The sequence below is a fragment of the Zootermopsis nevadensis genome, unplaced genomic scaffold (assembly GCF_977971745.1).
Source record: "Zootermopsis nevadensis isolate Lab colony 2312 unplaced genomic scaffold, Znev_1.0 Znev_ptg000028l, whole genome shotgun sequence".
In the NCBI taxonomy this organism is placed as follows: Eukaryota; Metazoa; Arthropoda; class Insecta; order Blattodea; family Termopsidae; genus Zootermopsis; species Zootermopsis nevadensis.
In genome coordinates this window covers 798,413-816,552 of record NW_028259160.1, presented here as the reverse complement: position 1 = coordinate 816,552, position 18,140 = coordinate 798,413, and the positions used below count along the sequence as shown (strand labels likewise).

Here is an 18,140-nt window from a genome sequence, read left to right as displayed (position 1 = left end):
AAGAATTTTTGAAAATTTTCAACTTTTAATTTTTTTCCGAATTTTCCGAAAATTTTTGGTTTTGTGCGCATTTCAGAAGGTTTGAGCGTTTTTTGATTTTTAGAAAAATTTGTAATTTTTTTCTTCTAAATTTGACCTGTCCCATCCCTATCAGGGCTAGACTCCGCCGCACTGTCTACTTCACACAGTCTCAGCCGTACTCAGAATGTGAGACAGCCGGTATCTGCTGTACACGGTGTGTGATTCACCATGTCTGTGCTTGACTCCGTCTCTGGTTAACAAGGTCTCTGCGTCACTCGTCATGCGCCTCACCGGTCTCTGCTTGATGCGGTGTGTGCATCAGCCTGTACATGCTTGACTCGGTGTCTGCCTCACCCGATCTCTGCTTCCCATTTTCTGTGACTCACCACGTCTTCGCCTCACTCTCTCTGTCTCACACTTCTCTGCTTGTTTAGGGCTGTGCCTCACCCGCCTCTGCTGAAATCACATTTTTTGTCGAAAATTTCGAAAATTCTTAGTTTTCTTCGCGTTTCACGCCATTTGCAGCCATTTTTAATTTTTTTAAAATTTCGAAAATTTTTGAAAATTCTCAAAGGGGTACCCCTTTGAGAAATTTTAATTTTTTCGAAAAATTTCGAAAAACCGAAAAACGTGGGAAATCGCGCAAAAAGCGCACAAAACTAAGAATTTTTGAAAATTTTCAACTTTTAATTTTTTTCCGAATTTTCCGAAAATTTTTGGTTTTGTGCGCATTTCAGAAGGTTTGCAGCGTTTTTTGATTTTTAGAAAAATTTGTAATTTTTTTCTTCTAAATTTGACCTGTCCCATCCCTATCAGGGCTAGACTCCGCCGCACAGTCTACTTCACACAGTCTCAGCCGTACTCAGAATGTGAGACAGCCGGTATCTGCTGTACACGGTGTGTGATTCACCAGGTCTGTGCTTGACTCCGTCTCTGGTTAACAAGGTCTCTGCGTCACTCGTCATGCGCCTCACCGGTCTCTGCTTGATGCGGTGTGTGCATCAGCCTGTACATGCTTGACTCGGTGTCTGCCTCACCCGATCTCTGCTTCCCATTTTCTGTGACTCACCACGTCTTCGCCTCACTCTCTGTCTCACACTTCTCTGCTTGTTTAGGGCTGTGCCTCACCCGTCTCTGCTGAATTAAAAATTTTTGTCGAAAATTTCGAAAATTCTTAGTTTTCTTCGCGTTTCACGCCATTTGCAGCCATTTTTAATTTTTTTAAAATTTCGAAAATTTTTGAAAATTCTCAAAGGGGTACCCCTTTGAGAAATTTCAATTTTTTCGAAAAATTTCGAAAAACCGAAACACGTGGGAAATCGCGCAAAAAGCGCACAAAACTAAGAATTTTTGAAAATTTTCAACTTTTAATTTTTTTCCGAATTTTCCGAAAATTTTTGGTTTTGTGCGCATTTCAGAAGGTTTGCAGCGTTTTTTGATTTTTCGAAAAATTTGTAATTTTTTTCTTCTAAATTTGACCTGTCCCATCCCTATCAGGGCTAGACTCCGCCGCACTGTCTACTTCACACAGTCTCAGCCGTACTCAGAATGTGAGACAGCCGGTATCTGCTGTACACGGTGTGTGATTCACCAGGTCTGTGCTTGACTCCGTCTCTGGTTAACAAGGTCTCTGCGTCACTCGTCATGCGCCTCACCGGTCTCTGCTTGTTGCGGTGTGTGCATCAGCCTGTACATGCTTGACTCGGTGTCTGCCTCACCCGATCTCTGCTTCCCATTTTCTGTGACTCACCACGTCTTCGCCTCACTCTCTCTGTCTCACACTTCTCTGCTTGTTTAGGGCTGTGCCTCACCCGTCTCTGCTGAATTAAAAATTTTTGTCGAAAATTTCGAAAATTCTAAGTTTTCTTCGCGTTTCACGCCATTTGCAGCCATTTTTAATTTTTTTAAAATTTCGAAAATTTTTGAAAATTCTCAAAGGGGTACCCCTTTGAGAAATTTCAATTTTTTCGAACAATTGCGAAGAACCGAAAAACGTGGGAAATCGTCCAAAAAGCGCACAAAACTAAGAATTTTTGAAAATTTTCAACTTTTAATTTTTTTCCGAATTTTCCGAAAATTTTTGGTTTTGTGCGCATTTCAGAAGGTTTGAGCGTTTTTTGATTTTTAGAAAAATTTGTAATTTTTTTCTTCTAAATTTGACCTGTCCCATCCCTATCAGGGCTAGACTCCGCCGCACTGTCTACTTCACACAGTCTCAGCCGTACTCAGAATGTGAGACAGCCGGTATCTGCTGTACACGGTGTGTGATTCACCATGTCTGTGCTTGACTCCGTCTCTGGTTAACAAGGTCTCTGCGTCACTCGTCATGCGCCTCACCGGTCTCTGCTTGATGCGGTGTGTGCATCAGCCTGTACATGCTTGACTCGGTGTCTGCCTCACCCGATCTCTGCTTCCCATTTTCTGTGACTCACCACGTCTTCGCCTCACTCTCTCTGTCTCACACTTCTCTGCTTGTTTAGGGCTGTGCCTCACCCGCCTCTGCTGAAATCACATTTTTTGTCGAAAATTTCGAAAATTCTTAGTTTTCTTCGCGTTTCACGCCATTTGCAGCCATTTTTAATTTTTTTAAAATTTCGAAAATTTTTGAAAATTCTCAAAGGGGTACCCCTTTGAGAAATTTTAATTTTTTCGAAAAATTTCGAAAAACCGAAAAACGTGGGAAATCGCGCAAAAAGCGCACAAAACTAAGAATTTTTGAAAATTTTCAACTTTTAATTTTTTTCCGAATTTTCCGAAAATTTTTGGTTTTGTGCGCATTTCAGAAGGTTTGCAGCGTTTTTTGATTTTTAGAAAAATTTGTAATTTTTTTCTTCTAAATTTGACCTGTCCCATCCCTATCAGGGCTAGACTCCGCCGCACAGTCTACTTCACACAGTCTCAGCCGTACTCAGAATGTGAGACAGCCGGTATCTGCTGTACACGGTGTGTGATTCACCAGGTCTGTGCTTGACTCCGTCTCTGGTTAACAAGGTCTCTGCGTCACTCGTCATGCGCCTCACCGGTCTCTGCTTGATGCGGTGTGTGCATCAGCCTGTACATGCTTGACTCGGTGTCTGCCTCACCCGATCTCTGCTTCCCATTTTCTGTGACTCACCACGTCTTCGCCTCACTCTCTGTCTCACACTTCTCTGCTTGTTTAGGGCTGTGCCTCACCCGTCTCTGCTGAATTAAAAATTTTTGTCGAAAATTTCGAAAATTCTTAGTTTTCTTCGCGTTTCACGCCATTTGCAGCCATTTTTAATTTTTTTAAAATTTCGAAAATTTTTGAAAATTCTCAAAGGGGTACCCCTTTGAGAAATTTCAATTTTTTCGAAAAATTTCGAAAAACCGAAACACGTGGGAAATCGCGCAAAAAGCGCACAAAACTAAGAATTTTTGAAAATTTTCAACTTTTAATTTTTTTCCGAATTTTCCGAAAATTTTTGGTTTTGTGCGCATTTCAGAAGGTTTGCAGCGTTTTTTGATTTTTCGAAAAATTTGTAATTTTTTTCTTCTAAATTTGACCTGTCCCATCCCTATCAGGGCTAGACTCCGCCGCACTGTCTACTTCACACAGTCTCAGCCGTACTCAGAATGTGAGACAGCCGGTATCTGCTGTACACGGTGTGTGATTCACCAGGTCTGTGCTTGACTCCGTCTCTGGTTAACAAGGTCTCTGCGTCACTCGTCATGCGCCTCACCGGTCTCTGCTTGTTGCGGTGTGTGCATCAGCCTGTACATGCTTGACTCGGTGTCTGCCTCACCCGATCTCTGCTTCCCATTTTCTGTGACTCACCACGTCTTCGCCTCACTCTCTCTGTCTCACACTTCTCTGCTTGTTTAGGGCTGTGCCTCACCCGTCTCTGCTGAATTAAAAATTTTTGTCGAAAATTTCGAAAATTCTAAGTTTTCTTCGCGTTTCACGCCATTTGCAGCCATTTTTAATTTTTTTAAAATTTCGAAAATTTTTGAAAATTCTCAAAGGGGTACCCCTTTGAGAAATTTCAATTTTTTCGAAAAATTTCGAAAAACCGAAAAACGTGGGAAATCGCGCAAAAAGCGCACAAAACTAAGAATTTTTGAAAATTTTCAACTTTTAATTTTTTTCCGAATTTTCCGAAAATTTTTGGTTTTGTGCGCATTTCAGAAGGTTTGAGCGTTTTTTGATTTTTAGAAAAATTTGTAATTTTTTTCTTCTAAATTTGACCTGTCCCATCCCTATCAGGGCTAGACTCCGCCGCACTGTCTACTTCACACAGTCTCAGCCGTACTCAGAATGTGAGACAGCCGGTATCTGCTGTACACGGTGTGTGATTCACCATGTCTGTGCTTGACTCCGTCTCTGGTTAACAAGGTCTCTGCGTCACTCGTCATGCGCCTCACCGGTCTCTGCTTGATGCGGTGTGTGCATCAGCCTGTACATGCTTGACTCGGTGTCTGCCTCACCCGATCTCTGCTTCCCATTTTCTGTGACTCACCACGTCTTCGCCTCACTCTCTCTGTCTCACACTTCTCTGCTTGTTTAGGGCTGTGCCTCACCCGTCTCTGCTGAAATCACATTTTTTGTCGAAAATTTCGAAAATTCTTAGTTTTCTTCGCGTTTCACGCCATTTGCAGCCATTTTTAATTTTTTTAAAATTTCGAAAATTTTTGAAAATTCTCAAAGGGGTACCCCTTTGAGAAATTTCAATTTTTTCGAAAAATTTCGAAAAACCGAAAAACGTGGGAAATCGCGCAAAAAGCGCACAAAACTAAGAATTTTTGAAAATTTTCAACTTTTAATTTTTTTCCGAATTTTCCGAAAATTTTTGGTTTTGTGCGCATTTCAGAAGGTTTGCAGCGTTTTTTGATTTTTCGAAAAATTTGTAATTTTTTTCTTCTAAATTTGACCTGTCCCATCCCTATCAGGGCTAGACTCCGCCGCACAGTCTACTTCACACAGTCTCAGCCGTACTCAGAATGTGAGACAGCCGGTATCTGCTGTACACGGTGTGTGATTCACCAGGTCTGTGCTTGACTCCGTCTCTGGTTAACAAGGTCTCTGCGTCACTCGTCATGCGCCTCACCGGTCTCTGCTTGATGCGGTGTGTGCATCAGCCTGTACATGCTTGACTCGGTGTCTGCTTCACCCGATCTCTGCTTCCCATTTTCTGTGACTCATCACGTCTTCGCCTCACTCTCTCTGTCTCACACTTCTCTGCTTGTTTAGGGCTGTGCCTCACCCGTCTCTGCTGAATTAAAAATTTTTGTCGAAAATTTCGAAAATTCTAAGTTTTCTTCGCGTTTCACGCCATTTGCAGCCATTTTTAATTTTTTTAAAATTTCGAAAATTTTTGAAAATTCTCAAAGGGGTACCCCTTTGAGAAATTTCAATTTTTTCGAAAAATTGCGAAGAACCGAAAAACGTGGGAAATCGTCCAAAAAGCGCACAAAACTAAGAATTTTTGAAAATTTTCAACTTTTAATTTTTTTCCGAATTTTCCGAAAATTTTTGGTTTTGTGCGCATTTCAGAAGGTTTGAGCGTTTTTTGATTTTTAGAAAAATTTGTAATTTTTTTCTTCTAAATTTGACCTGTCCCATCCCTATCAGGGCTAGACTCCGCCGCACTGTCTACTTCACACAGTCTCAGCCGTACTCAGAATGTGAGACAGCCGGTATCTGCTGTACACGGTGTGTGATTCACCATGTCTGTGCTTGACTCCGTCTCTGGTTAACAAGGTCTCTGCGTCACTCGTCATGCGCCTCACCGGTCTCTGCTTGATGCGGTGTGTGCATCAGCCTGTACATGCTTGACTCGGTGTCTGCCTCACCCGATCTCTGCTTCCCATTTTCTGTGACTCACCACGTCTTCGCCTCACTCTCTCTGTCTCACACTTCTCTGCTTGTTTAGGGCTGTGCCTCACCCGTCTCTGCTGAAATCACATTTTTTGTCGAAAATTTCGAAAATTCTTAGTTTTCTTCGCGTTTCACGCCATTTGCAGCCATTTTTAATTTTTTTAAAATTTCGAAAATTTTTGAAAATTCTCAAAGGGGTACCCGTTTGAGAAATTTCAATTTTTTCGAAAAATTTCGAAAAACCGAAAAACGTGGGAAATCGCGCAAAAAGCGCACAAAACTAAGAATTTTTGAAAATTTTCAACTTTTAATTTTTTTCCGAATTTTCCGAAAATTTTTGGTTTTGTGCGCATTTCAGAAGGTTTGCAGCGTTTTTTGATTTTTCGAAAAATTTGTAATTTTTTTCTTCTAAATTTGACCTGTCCCATCCCTATCAGGGCTAGACTCCGCCGCACAGTCTACTTCACACAGTCTCAGCCGTACTCAGAATGTGAGACAGCCGGTATCTGCTGTACACGGTGTGTGATTCACCAGGTCTGTGCTTGACTCCGTCTCTGGTTAACAAGGTCTCTGCGTCACTCGTCATGCGCCTCACCGGTCTCTGCTTGATGCGGTGTGTGCATCAGCCTGTACATGCTTGACTCGGTGTCTGCTTCACCCGATCTCTGCTTCCCATTTTCTGTGACTCATCACGTCTTCGCCTCACTCTCTCTGTCTCACACTTCTCTGCTTGTTTAGGGCTGTGCCTCACCCGTCTCTGCTGAATTAAAAATTTTTGTCGAAAATTTCGAAAATTCTTAGTTTTCTTCGCGTTTCACGCCATTTGCAGCCATTTTTAATTTTTTTAAAATTTCGAAATTTTTTGAAAAATTTCGAAAAACCGAAAAACGTGGGAAATCGTCCAAAAAGCGCACAAAACTAAGAATTTTTGAAAATTTTCAACTTTTAATTTTTTTCCGAATTTTCCGAAAATGTTTGGTTTTGTGCGCATTTCAGAAGGTTTGCAGCGTTTTTTGATTTTTCGAAAAATTTGTAATTTTTTTCTTCTAAATTTGACCTGTCCCATCCCTATCAGGGCTAGACTCCGCCGCACTGTCTACTTCACACAGTCTCAGCCGTACTCAGAATGTGAGACAGCCGGTATCTGCTGTACACGGTGTGTGATTCACCATGTCTGTGCTTGACTCCGTCTCTGGTTAACAAGGTCTCTGCGTCACTCGTCATGCGCCTCACCGGTCTCTGCTTGATGCGGTGTGTGCATCAGCCTGTACATGCTTGACTCGGTGTCTGCCTCACCCGATCTCTGCTTCCCATTTTCTGTGACTCACCACGTCTTCGCCTCACTCTCTCTGTCTCACACTTCTCTGCTTGTTTAGGGCTGTGCCTCACCCGTCTCTGCTGAATTAAAAATTTTTGTCGAAAATTTCGAAAATTCTTAGTTTTCTTCGCGTTTCACGCCATTTGCAGCCATTTTTAATTTTTTTAAAATTTCGAAAATTTTTGAAAATTCTCAATTTCAATTTTTTCGAAAAACCGAAAAACGTGTTAAATCGTCCAAAAAGTGCACTAAACTGAGAATTTTTGAAAATTTTCAACTTTTAATTTTCTTTCGAATTTTCCGAAAATATTTGGGTTTGTGCGCATTACAGAGGGTTTGCAGCGTTTTTTGATTTTTCGAAGAATTTGAAATTTTTTTCTTCTACATTTGAATAATATATGAAGAGCATTTATAGTGAATGGGTGCAATTTGTTTTAAAATGCCGTTAACTGTAACACAATCTGTTGTTAGACATAAAAAATTGTAGTTTCTCCACATACCATTAGATGGCACACGTTATGTCAATACTTGTAGTTACTCTATATTCCGACAGATGGTGCATGTAATCTCAAGACTTACTGTAGTTATTCTGCGTACCAACAGATGGCGGAAATTATTTTCATGACGTTTGATTGGCGCTAATGTTTTTCGGTCTCTGTGGCCGCACGGTTATAGGCTTCAGTTTTCAGTTTAGATAATGTGACGCTGAGTACAAATCCCACTCAAGGCATACAGGATTTTAAGCGTTTTCCTTTGTTGGGTGTGTTGTTAACAGGGAGTGGCCTGGCGATGGGCTGATCACTTTTCGAAATGTGTTACCAAATGTACCTATGCTGAATACATTAGCGAAAAGTGTATAAAGAAATTTGTAACTGAAACGATGTAATTTGGCATTTAAATGTACGGAAGTTTTGGATTTTGTCGTATCGTCGCATTCCGGGCGGGGAATCCTCGCCGAAATCTCAGAGGGCAGGCTTGTGCTGCTTCTGAGATTGCTTTTTGTTCCAGATGCTTTACAGAATCTGTGTTTTCAGGCACTTGTAACGCATCAATCTGAGTCACTAGAGAGAATTCCACCACATTCTTGCAACAGAGCTTATATATATTTTGTGACTATCGTCTTAGGTAAGTGACGACGCGAAGCAACCACTAATACTTCTTTTACATTATTTTGAAACTTTTTAAAGTTATGTAGGATCATACATCTTAATGAGACACATAAAAGATGAGCCTTTAGGGGCTCTGTAGACGTACCCGTAACGCACGTGATCCCGTAAGAATTTAAAATATGGTCAGTATACAAATACAGCACTAATATTTGAAAGTGAAGAGGATACAATAAAAAAATGGTGACTCAACTAGCAGTAAATATCGGTATGTTGCTTATTCATAATCGCGCGAAGAATAATGGGTTTTATATAATGCAACTAAAATATTAAGTGTACTTTATATTTTTGGACCCTTCCTATGTTGTGACTTATTTAGCTTACATGTATTTCTGGTATCAGTTCTTGCTCCAGCATTGGTATATGTGTGCATAGTATAATGGGCGATAGTTTAGCAAAACGAAGGGGTAAAATACCATATATGGTAATATTTATATTACTGGAAGTGATCCGTCAGACTTACCGGTTTCAGTGTCCAAATTCCTCGCGCTCAGTTTACTAATCGCCCTCATGATGGAAGCATCAACCACCTGCGAAACGGTGGTAAACTTCCACCAGACTACAGGGCACAGCATGCCAGAAGACAGCCATCTTCATACTAGCTGCAACGAGAACCTGAAATATCACATCGTAGAGCGAAATTTACTTTTCTGCGTTAAATGAAATTTTTAAAATTTTAGCCATCTTTTAAAGTCTATGTCGCTGGAATATCAGCATAAAATAGGAAATCTAGAGAGACCAAGAAACACTGGACTGCTAATTGGGAAAAATGTCGGTGCTCGGAGAAATTGGAGTTTACAAAGTATTTGTTTCAGACAAATGTTCTCTATAGTATGTTTCAGCTGTATACTTCTTTGCTGTAGGTAAGAGCGCTCACTTCCTTGCCTTCCTTATGGGTAATGGCTTTTGGAGCGTGATGCAAAGGCTCCGGTTAGGTGATTGTCTATAGAGGACAAAGCATGTCAGATATGAACTGTAAATACTGGCACTTTAGACTTAAATTCATGCCTGAATTGTATGATCATATTTGTATGATTTATTAATCAGTGAAGCTATTTTTGTGGAAATGTTGCGAAAATTATTTTTCGTTTCCTGAACTTTTAAGACCTTCGCCCTTCCACCGGCACATTTTACTCAAACCTTTGATAAACAAGCTTTTGATACTACGTTGAAATAAGAATTATTTTTACCTGTATTTCATTACATATACGTACCTAGTCGAAACATGTTTGAAATGGAAGTTTTTCATTTTGTGTATTCGTTATGCAATGTTCGTATCTTTTGCACGTTGCGCCATATGTTATAAATTAATAAACCCTCGATTTGCCTTTCATGTAATGTTCTGATTATGTTACGAAAAATTCTCCCGGCAAGATGATCGATATCCGATGAATAGTTTCGGAGATGAAACAAGAGGACAGACAGAGAGGAAAACAGAGACGTCAGCATTTATCATCCATCACAAATACAGAAGATATCTGAGTACATTTGCACTGAAGAGTTTAGATCCGCGGATCCACGTGGCTCGCCACGAAAATAATGGAGACTGACTCTGTAGTCATACTGCTTCCTTGCGTCTAGTGCACTCTAGCGTGGCTGGAATCAACGAAATGTCAGTGAGTAATCAGCTGTAATGGCCTCTAGGGACGCTTGAAATGTGATGTTAAAGGTTACGCCACTAATCTTCTTTTATTAGCGTGATGCTTTTGCGAGACAAACCGTGGCAGTTGGCTTGCCTGACGAATTACGAAATCTTCTGAGGCATGCAAATGGCCAGTGTCACATTTTAGTAATAATCTCTTGCAATATCGGTGCATGTTTCTTTAGGTTACGTTAGGTTAAGTTTTTATTAATGTTTTCTGCAGAAGACTTATCAAACAAATGAACAAAAACAAGAATTGCTGCCAGAGTTCTGACGCTCTGTCTGTTGTTGAAGAGAAACGATAATTGGTTTCGTGGTGGTCTGCCTGAGGGTTTTGCTTTAAAATGTTTCTTTTTACCAAATATTATTCCGGTAGCCAAATTAAGGAGGATGAGATGGGTAAAGCATGTAGCATGTTAGTGATGAGAAATGTGTACAGTTTTAAGTAGGATATGAAGTTCTCGTGGCGGCGAGTCTTCGGTGCGCAGTTTTATTCGGAAAGAGACCGGTTTGGAGGAAAAATATACAGATGGGATATTGTTGTTAATTTGTATGTGAAAGAAATGGTATATGAATCAGTTGATTTGATTCGTCTGCCTCTGGCGGACTCTAGTGCAATGAACTTTCCTATTTCATGAAAGGCGAGCAGTTTCTTGACCGGATGAGTGACTACTAATTCCGAAAGTTGGAATCAACTTCGTGGAATTAGGTAATGCAAGTTTGGAATATATTTCATCCTCTCGTGGATGTTCACTTTGTATATAAGCTGTTAAACCTTAGTTTTACAGAACATTTAAAACATTAAGAAAAATTTGCCCTCTAGTATCATTTTCAATGTTCTCACGGTTCAACTGTTTCTGTGTGCTAGTATATCTTCAATTGTTTTAATGCACATCTGCCCTCTGCCTGCAGCCCTCCCAACTGTGGCTTTATCAGTGTCCCAGTGTTAGTATCAGCTACCATACTGAGGTGCTAGATTTGAAATCCGCCTGAGTAGGATTATTTGTAATTTTCATAGTTCCTTCACGCAAATTCTTGAATACGTAGCAACATAATAAATTTCACGATCATTTCAGCTATTTCAGCATCATGAAAAATAAATGCATTGTTTTGTAGTAGGCCCTGATGAATCGTGCAGTTGCTATGCAACACAGGGTGTGATTTCAATTCTATATTATCTACGCTTCAGTTAAAAGATTCCTCATTTGTCTGTGAGAAACGTTTTAATTACATAAAGAGAAAATCATGCGATAATGTTTACGAATCCTTGACGCCAGCCACATCTGTAAATTATTGTATTATGAAGCGAAAGGAATATTAATATTTTCGTGTTATTTAAGGACGCTTTTTAAATTATAGCCTACGTAAGAAGGTGATTATAATGTGACGATTTATGACGAAGAGGTCGTGGCTTATTAAAATTTATTACCTTGATGAAAATTATCACTGAAAATAGTGAATATGTAGGCCTGTGTTCGAGCCAGGTAAGTCCCGAATACGTGTACAATTGCCTAGATGGAAAAGATATTTAATTTTTGTCTGGAGAAAGACACATGAACGCATGTCAATTCAAATGTATTCTAGTTAAACGATGTACACATTACACACGAGATATCTCATTTAGTGCTCTGAATTAATTTTCTATTCGAGGAGACCGAAAATTATCCTGCTATTTGTCAACAGTTCATATTCGTGGTTTTTAATATAGAAATGATTGTCTACTTTAAAGTGGTAATATGCGAGCATAAAAATGTTTCTTTAAATAAAAACTAGCGTGAGAAGTTTACAAAAAATTAAATTGGAGGTTTCAAAAAAACCACAACTACTTTGGCCACCCCTGGAAGCGCAGGTGGCACTTTCTCTCGCAGCGACTGTACCAGCAGGAGTGGAACTTGGGGAATACTTCTAATACCCTCCTAGAAAACCCTTTCAACCCAGTTAACAAAGTCTCGTGATTCTAAACTCATTTGCATAAATTAAACATTTCCTTTAATTGCTTTAGTAAGGGGCTCAACAGGAGCTCGCTACAGCCCGTATATTGTTCCGTCTCACGCCGCAAGAGTGCACTATGTCGCAGCTACATAACCATCAAGCACGTGCTACCACCTGACGGTGACTGGCTGAATCACAGAAAGTTCTATTTCGCCAGTGTTTCGTATTCACAACATTGACTCTTTTCCATAGTAGTTTATAATTCCCACAAATATGAATCTTGAATTATAAGATGGTGGGAGGATAAATTAGTTACACGCAAAACACAAAACTGTGCTCCAGTGTAACTGATGAGTTGACAAAGAAATCTCATTTGCAGGTTCACAAACATACGTCGATAATGCATTAATTTGTACATTGATTTCGTATTAGACAAAACGGAAAGTTGTCTCAGGGTTTAAGCACCATCTTCATGGAACCATGGATGTTAAAACTCCACGTATTTTACACCCAGGCATTTTGGAATTAAATGGAGGTGCGTAGTTAACACCTCACGCTTCCGTCGACTTTACACTCGGGGAAAAATATCAGGTATCAATTGGCACAACAATCCTTCATAGCCAACGTCTTCAATCTGAGAGTTTTTTCTTGTTACCCACATAAACTCAATTGGAGTTTTCTCTCTCTCTCTCTCTCTAACCCCCCCCCCCAAAAAAAAAAAAACCACCCTCTGTACCTACCTTTCATCCGCAATATTTTTCGTTGCTTTCAGTATTAACGAGATATGTTTAAGATTCATAGATAACCGTACGTAGGTCTTATGTAAAAGTGTGCATTATTATTGATTATTTTTAGCTAGTACGACTGTGTCCAAAATTCTTTTAAAAACTCCTAAATATAGAATTTTATTGGAAATCCAGTGGTCCTCGACTTGTTGCTTATGGAGAGACAGGCACGTTTTTTTTGGAACTTCTTGTTGGGAACGTACCGGAAATTAATACGTCATATTATTATTAAATTAACTGAAGACAACTTAACATCTGGTATTGGAACAAGTAAACGATTAATCTACAGTAATATGAAGAAACGCACCTACGTAACAGTTGGAGCTGTGAAAAGGAACACGGGAATATCTGATTTATTACGATTTTTGCTGTTGTAAGCAAACGCGCATGGAACGTAGTCATTTTTAAACATATTTATTTTGAAAAGCGAGAGATATTTTACTCGGTGTGCGTAGCAACACGGCAAAAGAAACGAATTTTTAAACAGGAATCTAGATTTATTGACTGTGTGTCTTGTTCATTAATGCAGCCTGATATTTTCCTAATCGGTTGTTTCAGGGCGACGCGTCTTGTGTCGATTTTGCAGCGACAGTGTCTCCCTCTTGGGTGTTGGCAGCTAATTAGCCAACAAATCTTTAACAACTTGCTGGCAATGAAGACCTCACGCTGGAGAGAATAATAAGACGCGCGATAAGAACGCGGACGAATAATAGCAGGTGGCTTTTCCCAGACACTTCGCACATTTTTTTTTTGCAAAAAAAAAATAATAATAATTCAACGGATCTTGCATATTCGAATGACTTAGAGATTTATTGCAAAACTAACTTTAGAATATATCTGAGGCATTCATAGCGTTCTGTTTGAATATGAAGTCTGAGATGACATATAACGTTCTTAACAAACATTTTATAACATTAAAATTCTGCATTAACGACTGGGGAAAAAAATGACGACTTTTAATAAAACAATTTTAACAGAAAACCGAATAAATAAATACAAAATAAATTAATTTAGGATTCAGAGATACTGCTAATCGATAACATTTTCCATAAGGATCTTGACTTTACCGTTAATTAGGGGTCACGTGTTCCTGCCTTCCTCAGTATAGTAGGTTGGACATAACACAGTGACGCGTAACTCTCTGTCTTCTGAGTTGTACCACCGTGTAGTCTCGTAAAAGTTTACCAAAGGTTCAGAGGTCTTTGTTCCCTCCGTCATCAGGACAACGAGTCGCCTTGTTGATTGGGGGGGGGGGGCGGGGGGCAGCAAATACCTCTGAAATATGGAAGCTTCAAATAATAATGTCAGTTGTACTCAGTTTCTGTTAGTCCAGAAAAAATTACATTCAAACCACAAATAAACACCATTGTATTAAGCGCTGGAAATGTCCACAGCTTTGAACAATCCGTACATTCACAATTTCCTGTCTCATGGAATGGAATGTCGTTCAATCTATCTCGAAATGAAAGCTTGTCTTTATAAGCATAACGTAGTTTTGTTTATGAAATATGAATTTTATGATTATGGAAACTGTTTTTTCGCTATATTTATATTCGCAGATAGATTTTAATTAATATCATTCCACGTTACAAATACAAAAATTAAATTATGTCATTTTGAAGTTGTAAATAATGTCAGAAGTCAGGCTAGTAATTATTATCGTGATGTAAAACGGAGTATTGAGCCTGGCCGATGTTAAATGCCTCGTGTATGCTGTCTAGCGCCGTCATCTTTCTTCGTGATCGTCGTGTGAACTAGCTAGCATTCCTACAAAATATCCACTAGGAAGTTCATTGTAATTAAACATTCTCTGGACTCTGAATAATTAATTCACATTTACTTAAAACGAGAAAAAGGGTTCAATATCAATATTTAAGCAGCATATTCTCCGGAACATCAAAAGACAGGACGCTCCTTGTTATGTAATTATCGACATTCCTGGCATTTCTGTAGCTTTCCTGGCGGTTAGTTCCGTCAGAGGGCGCTGCTGCTGCTTCTGTATTGGTTTTCATGTTGTTGGTTTTTATTTGTTAAGCAAACAAACATCTGAAGAGCGGGAATCGTTACTTAGCCTCGGGCGTCATTTTAATTAGAACAGCCAGCTCGCTACCATGACTGCCAACATTTACTGCAGGAACTTACCGCTTTAACTTTATATTTCTCACTTCACTGCATTCACGAAAAGAAGAATATGAAGTCTTTCAGATTACTAACTACCTCAAAGAAATAAATTTTTAAGTAGTTTCAAAATAGCAACTTGAAACGTTAATACATTCATTTCGTTTATTAAGAAACAAAACCACTCCCGTGTTCCTTCTAATTTCCACACTGCTTTGCTCGCAAGCAGTACAGCATGACTCACGTTTATAAAAGACAACGCACAAAAATAATCGATTTACTATTAACAAACTAATTCTACTCAGCAAAATCCTTGAGAAGTTGGCGATGGATCAGCTCGTGAAGAAGTTCCCCGTCTTGTAAGAACATAAAGTTTATCTCTAATGTCACAAGAGACCGCCACAGATCCCCTAACCTGACCGATTTACACATTAAAACTCTGTTCCTTCAAAATCAAGTTTAAAATTATATTACACACGCAGACCGAGAATGTTTGAGAACAATGATCTTAGATGAATATTTGTACCTAAGAGAGAGAGAATGTAACAAGTCTGGATAAAACTACTTAAAGCAAAGTTATTAGAAAATTTTATTAACAAGGATAAATCAAGGAGAATAAGTTGGAAGGCACGCGTGTATACTGTCGACCTGCTGTGTGTGTTTCCTGATTCAGCTACAGATATCGATATTGATCGATTTTTCTAACACTCGATTGAACGTCAGTAATCCACAATGAAACGTTTTGTCACCATCAAAACCAGGCAAAACAAATTGAAGACTTCTATTAAATATATGATTATTTCGCATACGACATTCACCAAATTTGTGTTAATTATTGTCTGGATTTTATTAACAGACCCCTGCTAATTACTACGTTGGTCGTCATGAACGCATAATTAATACGGAGGAGGACCCTGTTAAAGAATGAATAACTTGAAGGTTCATCCACTACCTGATATACGGGCGAGTAATGTTGGTGGTGGATTACTGACTATGGGATCCGACCCTGTGCCTCCAGAGTACGGGGCAGGTAGAAGGCGACTCGGGGACGTCCGTCGACAGATATTATTGCGTTCCATTCAGAGAGATATTGAAAATCAAATTCATGTAGAATACAAACGCTGAGGATATGTGGCATCCTACAATAAAGGCTCCAGTATCGCAGCAAAGGTAAAACTGACATTTATGTGTGGTTAAAATTTGGTAAATGGAGACTGCACCGTAGTTCCATTTTCGAGTTATTTGGCGTCTTCCCAAATGAAGATGCAAAAATCCGCGCGGTTAATTTTACTGTTTCCTGTGGAATGTAGTAACTCGAGAACCACTGAAAGGATTTCCATTAAATTTGGCATTGGAGAATTCGGGTAATTAAAATTTTGGTTAAATAAGATAAAATTAACAGGTACTTTAAACAAAGACCTATGAGCGTTTCTGTTCGCGGAAGTGATTCTGGGGAATCCGTGCTTAAATCCTCAGAAATATTCCTGCCCACGTAGCCATGCGAAGAATACCCCGCTCTGACATCAACCGGGCGCCATTTGAAAAGGTCAAATGTCATGACGGAATTAATTGAATACCATACCTACTAAGCTACTTAATATTTTACTTTCACGAATTGAAAATGTAAACTTAACGGAGTGAAAGGGCTAAAATTGTTGCGCGGTCTGAGGCGTGGGCCGTGTGCCGCTTGGTCGCTGGGACCGTGGGTTCGAATCCCACTCAAGCCATGGATGTTTGTCCTGTGTACAGGTAGAGGCCTTGCGACGGGCCGATCCCTCGTCCAAGGAGTCCTACCGAATGTCTATAGATCAAAGCCAACGAAAAGTTGGGACCCGCAGTGCTCAGGCGCTTGAAGAACGGGTCGTTCCCAGAATCCCCCAGTTTATTATTGGTATATTTTCCCGCGGTAAAGCGGCCGGAACGGAAAGCTCTCCACTCACATATAATGTCAGGGACTGAACCAAAATGAGTCGAAACCCGAAATTCAAAGGTGTAATAACACATTTTATTACATCACCAATTAACTCCATCACTACTTAAACTTCAACAACCATTTTAATATTATCTTGTTACCTTTTTTTTGGACTGGAAATACACCTGACTGCTACGTTTTTACGTCCGGACTTCTGCTCTGTATTGACCCGCCTGGATAAGAAGACGGTGACTCATAATGTGACCTGCTTTGAATACCGGATCCAAGTTCCGGAAACGCCATTACAGAACAAACACGTAGCGGATAGATTGCCACGTGATTAAGCCGCCATGACAATACTGTTTTAACCCGTTGAAGGTTGAATGAAAAGAATGAGAAAAAGAATAAAGTGAGTGTAGCGAAAGGCACAACATTTAACGGGGATAACGGTTATGAAGTTTCCCATGCAATACCCGCTTGTCCTTGTGGTAAAAGGGGGTTAAAGAAACGGTAAGATTTTCGAAATTGGAATAGGTTGATGGATGAAAAATGGAGAAAAGATACGTTGAGCAGGGTCTTATCGCACTCACACATTTTTAATTTTAATATTAACATTGGGAGGGAGGCTGGTAGAAATTTCACCACCGTTAACTACAACTACGTAGTCCACTGGACTAAAAAAGATAAACTGCTCAAGACACAGTCCATTACGTGCTGAAGTCACCAACAGAAATTATGTACACAAATTAGAAGCCACGTCTTATAGTTTCCAGCACTTAAAGATAACCACCCGAAGATGGCCAATTAAGGTCGAAACATGTAGTGGATTATTTAATAAACATTGAGACTAAAATAAAAAATTATTGTGTAGACGTACTGTCAACCCAACAAATATTAATCCTTTCCAGAATCTAATTGTGATTGCACTGTTGCTGAAAGATACTTAAATTTTGAAACATTTTCAAGTGATCTGATACACAGTTCCTCCGCTCGGAATATCCTTACATTCCTTCACTATATTTCGTCTGTAAAATAAATAATAAAATCAGATAAGAAATATGACAAGATTGCTGCCATAAATGCAAAGTTCAGAATAAACCGACGGTTTATCACAGGAGTTTCGAAATTCTGACTCCACCACCCACAAGTCAGTATCCAAATGCGACTCGAGTTCCTAGAGTGGTTCTTAATAGGATATGACTTAACTCATTTCCCACTTAAATTATATCGCGGTTTTACATTGTTAATTTTCAGACTGTCTCTTATACCGAAGATGGCAGTCTTCTCATCACCCTGATGATAGAGGCAGCATGGACCTCTGAAACTTCGGAAAACTTTCATTGAACTATAGAGTAAGCAAACCAACAACTATTAACAATATAAAAAGACACTATTGTCATACACGTTTCG

General features: G+C 39.5%; 1 protein-coding gene across 1 annotated transcript in view; it reads left to right on the top strand.

Annotated features, from left to right (window-relative positions):
- LOC110839051 (uncharacterized protein CG13380) overlaps positions 1-17,571 on the top strand; it is a 70,126-nt gene extending 52,555 nt beyond the window's left edge. The window contains exon 4 of the transcript XR_015537366.1: positions 13,259-17,571. The gene's annotated coding sequence lies outside the window, so the exon portion shown is untranslated. The remainder of the gene's footprint in view (positions 1-13,258) is intronic.
- Positions 17,572-18,140: the final 569 nt, after the last annotated feature.